Below are 8,433 nucleotides of genomic sequence, written 5' to 3'. Positions count from 1 at the left end.
TCCACCTTCTTCAGCTGTGTACACTCAGCCTGCTGCTAAACAAAAGCCTTTGTTTAATGCCATTCCAGCGAATGGCCAACTGCAAGCCTGCTCAGATGAAAACTGATATGAAAAGCAGATTCTTTCAAAAGCACAGCATTTAAATTTTGCTACAAATTTCCAAAACACCAGGCTAAGAGGGAGTGGCTGGGACAATGCCAGCAGTATCTAGCAAAATCTGCATTTTATAGCCTTCTTTTACCTCTATAACTCTTTTACCTCCAGCACAACTAGTGACCCAAATTTTTTCTCATGGAGCTTGCATCATGTGAAGTTGCTGATGCAGGAACTCAGGAGTTTGCTTAACCTCAATGCAAGTCAGAGAAGTTGAACTATGTCCCACACCCTCACTGCATTGAGATTTTAATTTTATTTGTTTGCCAGAGGTAAAAATAGAGCTTTGAGGCCGTTTGGCGTGGGCTCACTGTGATATATCTGTATATATTTCTCTAACTAACTCATGAAGTAAATTTGAGAAATATGGCTACTTCCATATTATGCTGTTTCATATTCTTCCTCTTTACATGTCACTAAGAAATTAAACTCAGAATTGATTTATGAGCTCCATAAGAAAGTCTTGATTTTTAAATGATGCAAAAAATTAGTTGTTGCACAGCAGAAACCTATCCTGTACGGTAAGAAGCATGACACCTTGCTATTGTTCAGTCAGTTGTACACTACAATTTCTTTACTTATGTTTCATCTCTTCTCCACACGACTGAGTCACCCAACCCTTAGCATTGCCTTACCAAAGGGGAACTCCTTCCTGAGGAAAGAACTGATGAAAATCTTGATTGAAGTGGTGAAGTAAAGAATAGACAAGAGATGCAGAGCAGGTACGGAAGAAATCTCTAGAAAAGACACATAAGCCTGAGAGATCAATTTGGGAGCGCAGGAGGGTTCTCACTCTCGGTGTTTCAGACAAGACAGTAGAAGCCATGTTAATGTCATCCTTTTCCACAAGCAGAGGATGCAGCTTTTGGGTCCTATCTCAACCAGTCAATAAAAAGGCTCGTTTCCACATTCTTTTTATTGTGTCCTGCAAGGACACCTGTGAAGACTTTTTTTCCACCTAAAGCACTGGGAAGGTGCCGTAGTCCTCACTGCTCTTTGAGACTGCAATAAATTCATGAAAACCTCAGCCAAAGGATTTTCTTATTAAAATTCCAGATGAAAAGATGTAACAATTGACAGAAACTTCAGATACTTGGTTTTTAGGATCACATGAATCAATCAGACAAAATGGTAAGAGTCACCTCCCATCTCCAGAAATGCCAAATATTTTCTTATTAGGTGCCAAAGACAATATGTTTTTGCTCAGTTCTTTAGTTTGAACGCAGGCACTAGTCTTCTGTGTATGTATATTTTCCTATAAAAAGAGTCCTTGAAATGGTCTGCCTGTTTAAAAACCCAGATGATAGTCTGATCCTTTTAGCAGCAATGTCTGGTTGCCAGGTAAGAAATGCCTCCAACTCAGTGACCAGCAGCATTAAACCTTAAGCACTTTGTGGAAGCTCTTGATCAGTGCCAGAGGCTCTGCTGAACTCATGGCCAATAGATTTATTCTGCGCAATAGCCTGTCCTAGAGCAAACATATGCAGCATTACTTGCTCTGTTTCACTCTTCTTGATTTCTGCAACTTGTCTCCAACAATTAAGTTGCAGTTTTTCTTTCCTTTAACCTTTATTGCTTGCTGTAGTCATCTATCATGACTTTTTTCATTGTTGTCTCATGATTTTTTTCATTCTTGTTGACACTTGGTTTGGTTGAATGTGAATGCTTGGAGGGGATTCAGTGCCTTAGCATTGTTCAAGTTACGCTCCTACTGTTTTTACCTCAAACAAACAGTGATGACACAGACTAGCACAATATCTGAGACGTGATTCTGTAAACAGTGGGAATAGTGAAACTATATATGCCCCTAGCTTCCATAGTTATGTAGCCCAGGAAGACTAGGCGAAACTTAGGAAGAAGATATAGACCACTGAAACTAAATAAAATGATCTAGGGTAGATTCTTGCTTGCTTCTTGGGTGTATGTAACTCTTATCTTTGATTATCAGAAGAGGCCAGCCCCTACATAAAGTGATGAAATGAATTGCCAAAGGTATTCAGAAAAACTTCAACCTTTTCAGTAGCAAACTGGTCACTGTCTTCTGACATTAGCTGCATTTCTGAAAACATGTTTCATGATTTGTAGTCAGTCTTGGACACAAGTTATGACTAGCAGGCTTGCTAAATAATTCTTTTCAAACTAATTCCAGACCTTTTCTGGTGTGATGGGGTTACCCAGACTTTTTCTGTCACTTCCAGGAATATAAACTCCTGCCAGTGTCAGTGGAGGGCTCACAAAATAGCTTAAAGAACTATAAGCCTGAAAAAAGGCAAGAAAAAAGAATGACTAAAAGCCAGAGCAAAGGGGGGCCAGAAGAAACAAGAAGCCAGCACAGTGTCCAAGAAGTGAGAAAAGTGTTATGTTGAGGCTGAGGCCTTGCATGCTGGAGGCTGTAAAGGGTGCACAGATGAGGGATCCAACAGTGCCCAGCTGCTCCTGCATTTTATTTTTGCCAGATAAAGCAAGAAGATTCACCGTGACTTTACTTTTTTATCCTCACTGTATCTTTAACGAAGTAACGTTAGAGCATTTTGAACTCGGAGCAGTTCCTGGGGTACAGCCGCCGATGCAGCCAGAGTACAAACCACCCAGACTGTTTATTCAGCACAGCTCCGGGAAACTGCCTCTCATGGGCTTCGGTCTTGCTGTGCCCATCTGTTTCTAGAGTCTGGATCCTACCAAAGCCAGTGTGAATCTTCCTTTCCACCTCCCCGGGTTTTGGCAGGATTCAGAGTCTGCCGAGCCCCTGCGCAGGACTGGTAGGACCCGTGGCTCTGCTGTCACAGCCAAATGTGCTGTCAAGTTTTGCGCCCAACTGACACGCTCTGTCTTAAAAAGAAGTCAGCTGAGTCATGGTTCCTTACTCTAATTGCTATAGTTAGAAAGATGCTCGAGAACCTTAAAACTGCCGTGAATCAAACTTCCCTTTAATTTTCAGTGTGAGAAAAGGTCACCCATCTGCTTCGGCAGCCCACGGGAAGGTGACAGGAGAGGGTCTGGAGGTTTTCCTCGGAGGTGTGAACAGCCAGGACTCTGCAACTGCTCCCTCTGATAGCAAAACTCCCCTCGGGCTCCCAGCTAGGGATGGCATCAGACAGGGATGTGATGCTCCAGTCAGTCCCTCATCTCCACTCTCCAGCAGACAGTTTTGCCTAGCACGGATCATTTATGAGGCAATAGCCTTAAAAAACACCTAGTTCTTTAAAAGTGAGAACTAGGCAACAAGGACTTTGACTCCCCATTTGCCTGAGGCCGGCTTGTTTGCCCTGAGCCAACTTGGAAGCCTCGACTGTTTAGAAAGAATAGAAGATAATAAAGAACGACAGATCTTCATCAAGGACACATCCTCCAGCTTGTTCTGTACAGTGCTCAGCAGTTCAATATACAGCTGCAGAATATATTGTCACTGGAGATGAAGCAGAAATAGCTTTTATGTGTGTGGAATGAATCCAAAAAAACTTTTCAGGCATAAGGTCAGGGGTTGAAGGCACAAACAGGCTCTCCCTGGGAGGCATCCTTAAAGTAGTGCAATTAATATACTGGGTAACACAAGAGTATTGTTGTGCTGCCAAGTAGATAATAATAACAGATAAAGGGAGAGAAAGCTGCAGGCTCTGAATAGCATTTGCATGCCTTCCATAATGTGCCTGGAACAAGTTCAGTTTCTGGTATGTCATGGTGGAAAGAAAAAGCCTTTGCAACAATAAAAAATCAGATTTAGAAGCTAGATGTTGGTCAATGGCAAAAAGCTCAAAGTGGTGGCCTCGTACTCACAAAGGGACTACTGTAGCCTCCAACATTTGGTGTTATCAACCAGGTGCAAGACACTCCTAAGTCCATGCTCTTTCTCACATTTGAGCCCTAGCTATATCATGCCTACACAGAAGACAGACTTGAAAGAGATGAGAAGAGGTAGCACCTGCTCTTAAGGATGTAAGTCTCATTTCTCAGATTCATCTTCTATGAACTCTTGGTTCTGAAAACATCATTTTACAACCTTAAAGTGACTACACCAAGATCCACACTTCCCTTCTCAGAGCAGCTGGAACAGCCATACAGCATTTCCCCAAAAAACATATCTGAGAAATTTCATTTGGCCCAGGTCCATACCATAAAGCTGAATTCATGTAACCACATCCAAAGCAGCATGTAAAGGCATTAACTCCTCCACAGTTCCCTTCTCACAGACAGCCCAACCTGCTGTTCAGAGAGACGATTCAGATCTGTTTTGTCAACAGTGCCTGCAACTCCACGAAAGGACTTTAGGGGTGCAATTATGTCAGTAAAGCCCTTGTAGGCTCTGTAGTCTGATGGCTGAGATCCCAAGGGGAAGCAAAATTCCTGGATGACCCCTCTCAGATCACTCCAGAGATGGGCAATCAGCCAGGGAAGGCTACTCCACTGTAAACTAGTGGAGGGAAGGAGAGGAAAATTGAGGGACTAACGGAGTCTCGAACACTTATAAATCTGTTGTTGGGGCATTTCTGCAGGATGAAATTAAAAAGCAGGCTTTCCATAAAGCAGAGAAAAGCATTGCAATACAAAAGCCTCAGACAGCTACTTCTGTCTACATGTGACTGGTACAAGTTGTTACCCGAACGTAAAGCAAACGCTTCTACCTACGGAGTGCAGAAATCACAGCTCGGAAGAGACGAAAGCTGTGCATAGCTGTGAAAAAGAAACAAAGGACTAGGATTTTTCTTAGAGGCTGAAAGATCAGAGAATGGGTTTGGCAGTCTTCAGCATGCTAGAGATGGCTGGTTTAGCCCTTCCTGGGAGCCAGGAGAGGAAATACACGGCAACATCATGTGCAGCTTGTGTCAGCTTTTGATAGAGAGGATGATTTCTCAGTACCAGCCACGAGCTGATTGCTGGCATGGCAGGTTTAGGGAGGGAGCATGCAGCCAGCCTAGTTGTCCCACCAGAGGAGAGGGCTTAACTAGCTATATTTATGGAATTACATGTCAAACGTTGCCCTTTTGATACTTCTTGCTAAGTATTTTATTTTTCCCCTCTAATAAAAATTTGATTTACATTTGCAGGTATGAAGAATGAACTTACTAAGTACCAGAGATTTTTTTGTGGGACTTATTCAGATATTTTATTAGTGATGTCTTTACATTTGAACGCAGCCCTTGCTGCTGCCTATCAAGACCACAAAGTGGGCTGAATAACCCTTGGTCCTGTCCGTACAAGGACAGTAAAACTGCAAAGCACTCCCAAAAGAAGCATAGACTAACTTGATAGCCTAACTGTATCATTGCATTTACAGCTTAGCCTGAGCTCTGCCAGGTAAACTGCATATAACTAGGAAAGATAATTTCATTAGTATACCAATATCCACTCCCAGACTTGTGCAGGTGCGGTGCCAGTAGTCAGATTCCAGCTTCACTCACCTCTGACTGGCACATTTGCCACCAAAACTGCACAGCAAAGACAGTCTTAATACTTTAGCTCACACAGACCTATTCCTGCTCAGACCTTAGCCTGTTCACATGGGAGTATAAAGGTCCCAGTTTTGAAAACAGGTTCTGAATGACCCATCCACACTCACATGAGTCGCTGGCATGACAGAATCCTTGCAACTGGCTGACCTTCACATGCCTTCATCTTTTACACCACTGCCTTATCCAGGAGTGAAAACATCATAACCACTGAGACAAATTGCAGCCCTCCCCACCCACCCATTTTATTGAAAGAAATTCCATCACTCATCAAAATCACTGCAAGCTGTGACTATTCCTCTAGGGATATACTTATTTTCTTTAATGAGCTCACCATCCTCCTAGCTTGCAGAGCTGCTAGAGAACTTTGCTAGGGCCCACATGTCTTAGAACAATGAAAGAAATCTTGCATGCTTGACTGGAGACCCTATTGACCAAGCAGGACTTTACCTGTAGTTACCATGTTTCAGCATTGTTCCCCAACCACCTGGGCCAAACCAAGCATTTCGACCTTCACTATGCCTAAACAAATTGTTACAATCTAATCTGCTTAAAGGTTTTATAGGAAGCAGTCATAATCAAAGTCACAGATCGCTTCAGTGCTTTTCAATTAATTTTCCTAGCTGTAATAACCAAGTTGCTTTGTGTCGATTCTCCTTTGAATGCAGCAATTAACACATTTACAAGAAAGGTGTCAGTGTCTACACCACAAAGATGTGGCTACAGGTCTTGCAGACACATCCAAGTTGGCTTCAGGCTGCCGGCTGGGGTGCTGCTAGGAAGGCAATCGTGGAACTCCTCAAAGGGGTTTTGCCAGAGGTCATGCCACTACCTACGGCAGCGCTCAGCGAGCTAGTTCAAAGTTGCTCTGCTAGGCTGTGCAAACTCCCACAGAAATACCACTCTCCTCCACCGCTCCAGTCAAACACAAAATGTTCGGGTGATGGCAATAATCTGCAAGAATAAGAAGGAGTACCATAACGAAATTATATGTGAACAGCTACAAATACTGCAAAAACAGGAAAAAAACAAGGAGCTCCAGAGGCTACTGGAATTTTCCTAGAGCCATTTTATGACTCCCACAGGAAAGAAATAGGGCTCTTTGCAATAATAGTGAAATTTGAGGTCAGGTCATTCCTTGACACAGAAATCACTGTGATCAGTTATCTTTGAAAAAATTTTGCAGTTGAGTAGTATTACTATAATCTATCATAATGTGACAGCTTTTATTCTTAAAGAAAAACTTTTACAGATAGAACATATTAGTGCCTCAAAAAACCCAAACCACAGCCATAAAGGCACAATTTTTACAGTCTAACTGCCTGCAGCAGGGCTGTTTAAGTGGCAGAAGGCGATCTATACTCAGCTGGTGGGTCATTTCTTAACAAAGTTAACTAAATCAATCGGCTTATTCTACTATTTCCAAGGCTCACTCTCATTGCTCTCCACCTGCAAACACACAGATCTAGCCGAGTGTGATGTTACTACTAAACAAGACTGGCTGAGGTCTGGAGTTATGGCTTAGGTGACTCTCAAAGTTAGGCTGGCAAACAATTCATTTTGAGTCAAGAATGCAAGATAATCCATCTGTATACAGCTATTTCTCCAACATTGCTTCACAGTTCCTCATATATGCCCAGAAAGATCAACACGTTCTTTCAAAATCTCCTGGGAAGGAATCATGGTGTTGTTACACAGCACAGCAGCCTTGAGACACGTCTCCAGAAATCTCAATGACAGAGGACTAAGGAGAGAATCTTACATGCCTTCTATGTGAGCATGTGTGGGGAGGAGGTTTAGGTTAACTTAGGTGCCAGGCATCTGAATTAATTCTTCTATGAGGAAAGAACAGAACCCCAAATACAGTCTCTTGACCTGGTGATGAAGTAGCATACCTTATATCCATGTAGAGTAATATCCATAAGTTTCTTGCACATATACAAATGAGTTAAATGAAATGGGTATGATTTGAAGAGCAAGGAGATGCAGTCAGAAAAAAAAAAAAACAAACAGAGAAAACAAATGTTGGTGGCTTTGTAAATACATGTAGCGAAAACAACCCTTCAGTTTTACCAAGTGGAAAGTTGTTTGATTTTGCTGTGAAAGACAAATGATTATATGTTATAGACAAGAAGATGGGATGACCTCTAGTTTGCTTTATTGTGGTAAGGTATAGTGGCTTTTTTTCATCCAGGGTATTTGTTTGATTGCAAACACATTAGTTCAATAACTTCTCTACTCCAGATAATTGCATTTCTTCTTTGCTTATTTCATTTCTAGATGCACCTTCTCCATTCCAGTCAGTGGAGAGTTTAAAGCAGGGCAGTGAGTTATTTGGGTATAGGATGCATGGATCATTTTTATTCTGCATTTTGTTGCCATTCAGAAGGCATATATGCAAGAAGACATCGTGACTAGTGCCAGTTCTTGGAGATATGAGTGTGGACTTTCTAACCAAAGCAAATTGGGGCAAAAAACCTGCTCATTATAACAGTAAGTTATACACAGCTACTCTCCTCTATCTATACAACCTTTGAATGTCACCTAACCCATTTGATCTTTTGATTAAACTTTCAAAAGTAGCCTCAGAAAACTCCTTGCTGCATAAGGATGTGCACTGTGATGATTATCAAATTGGCTTGTTTGGGATGAATACTTTATTATGTTGCAATAAATTCATAACCACCTGAGAAAGCCAGGAAAAGCAAGAACATGCAATACTGATCATCTACTTTTTTTACAATGCCAACTCAAGTTCAAGCTTTGCTCAGTGAATTTCTGTTCTTGACAGCTCCTGGTGTGGTTATCCCATTGCAGAGAAAATCAAGCCGGATCC

The sequence above is a fragment of the Buteo buteo genome, chromosome 19 (assembly GCF_964188355.1).
Source record: "Buteo buteo chromosome 19, bButBut1.hap1.1, whole genome shotgun sequence".
NCBI lineage: Eukaryota > Metazoa > Chordata > Aves > Accipitriformes > Accipitridae > Buteo > Buteo buteo.
This window is presented reverse-complemented; position numbering follows the sequence as displayed.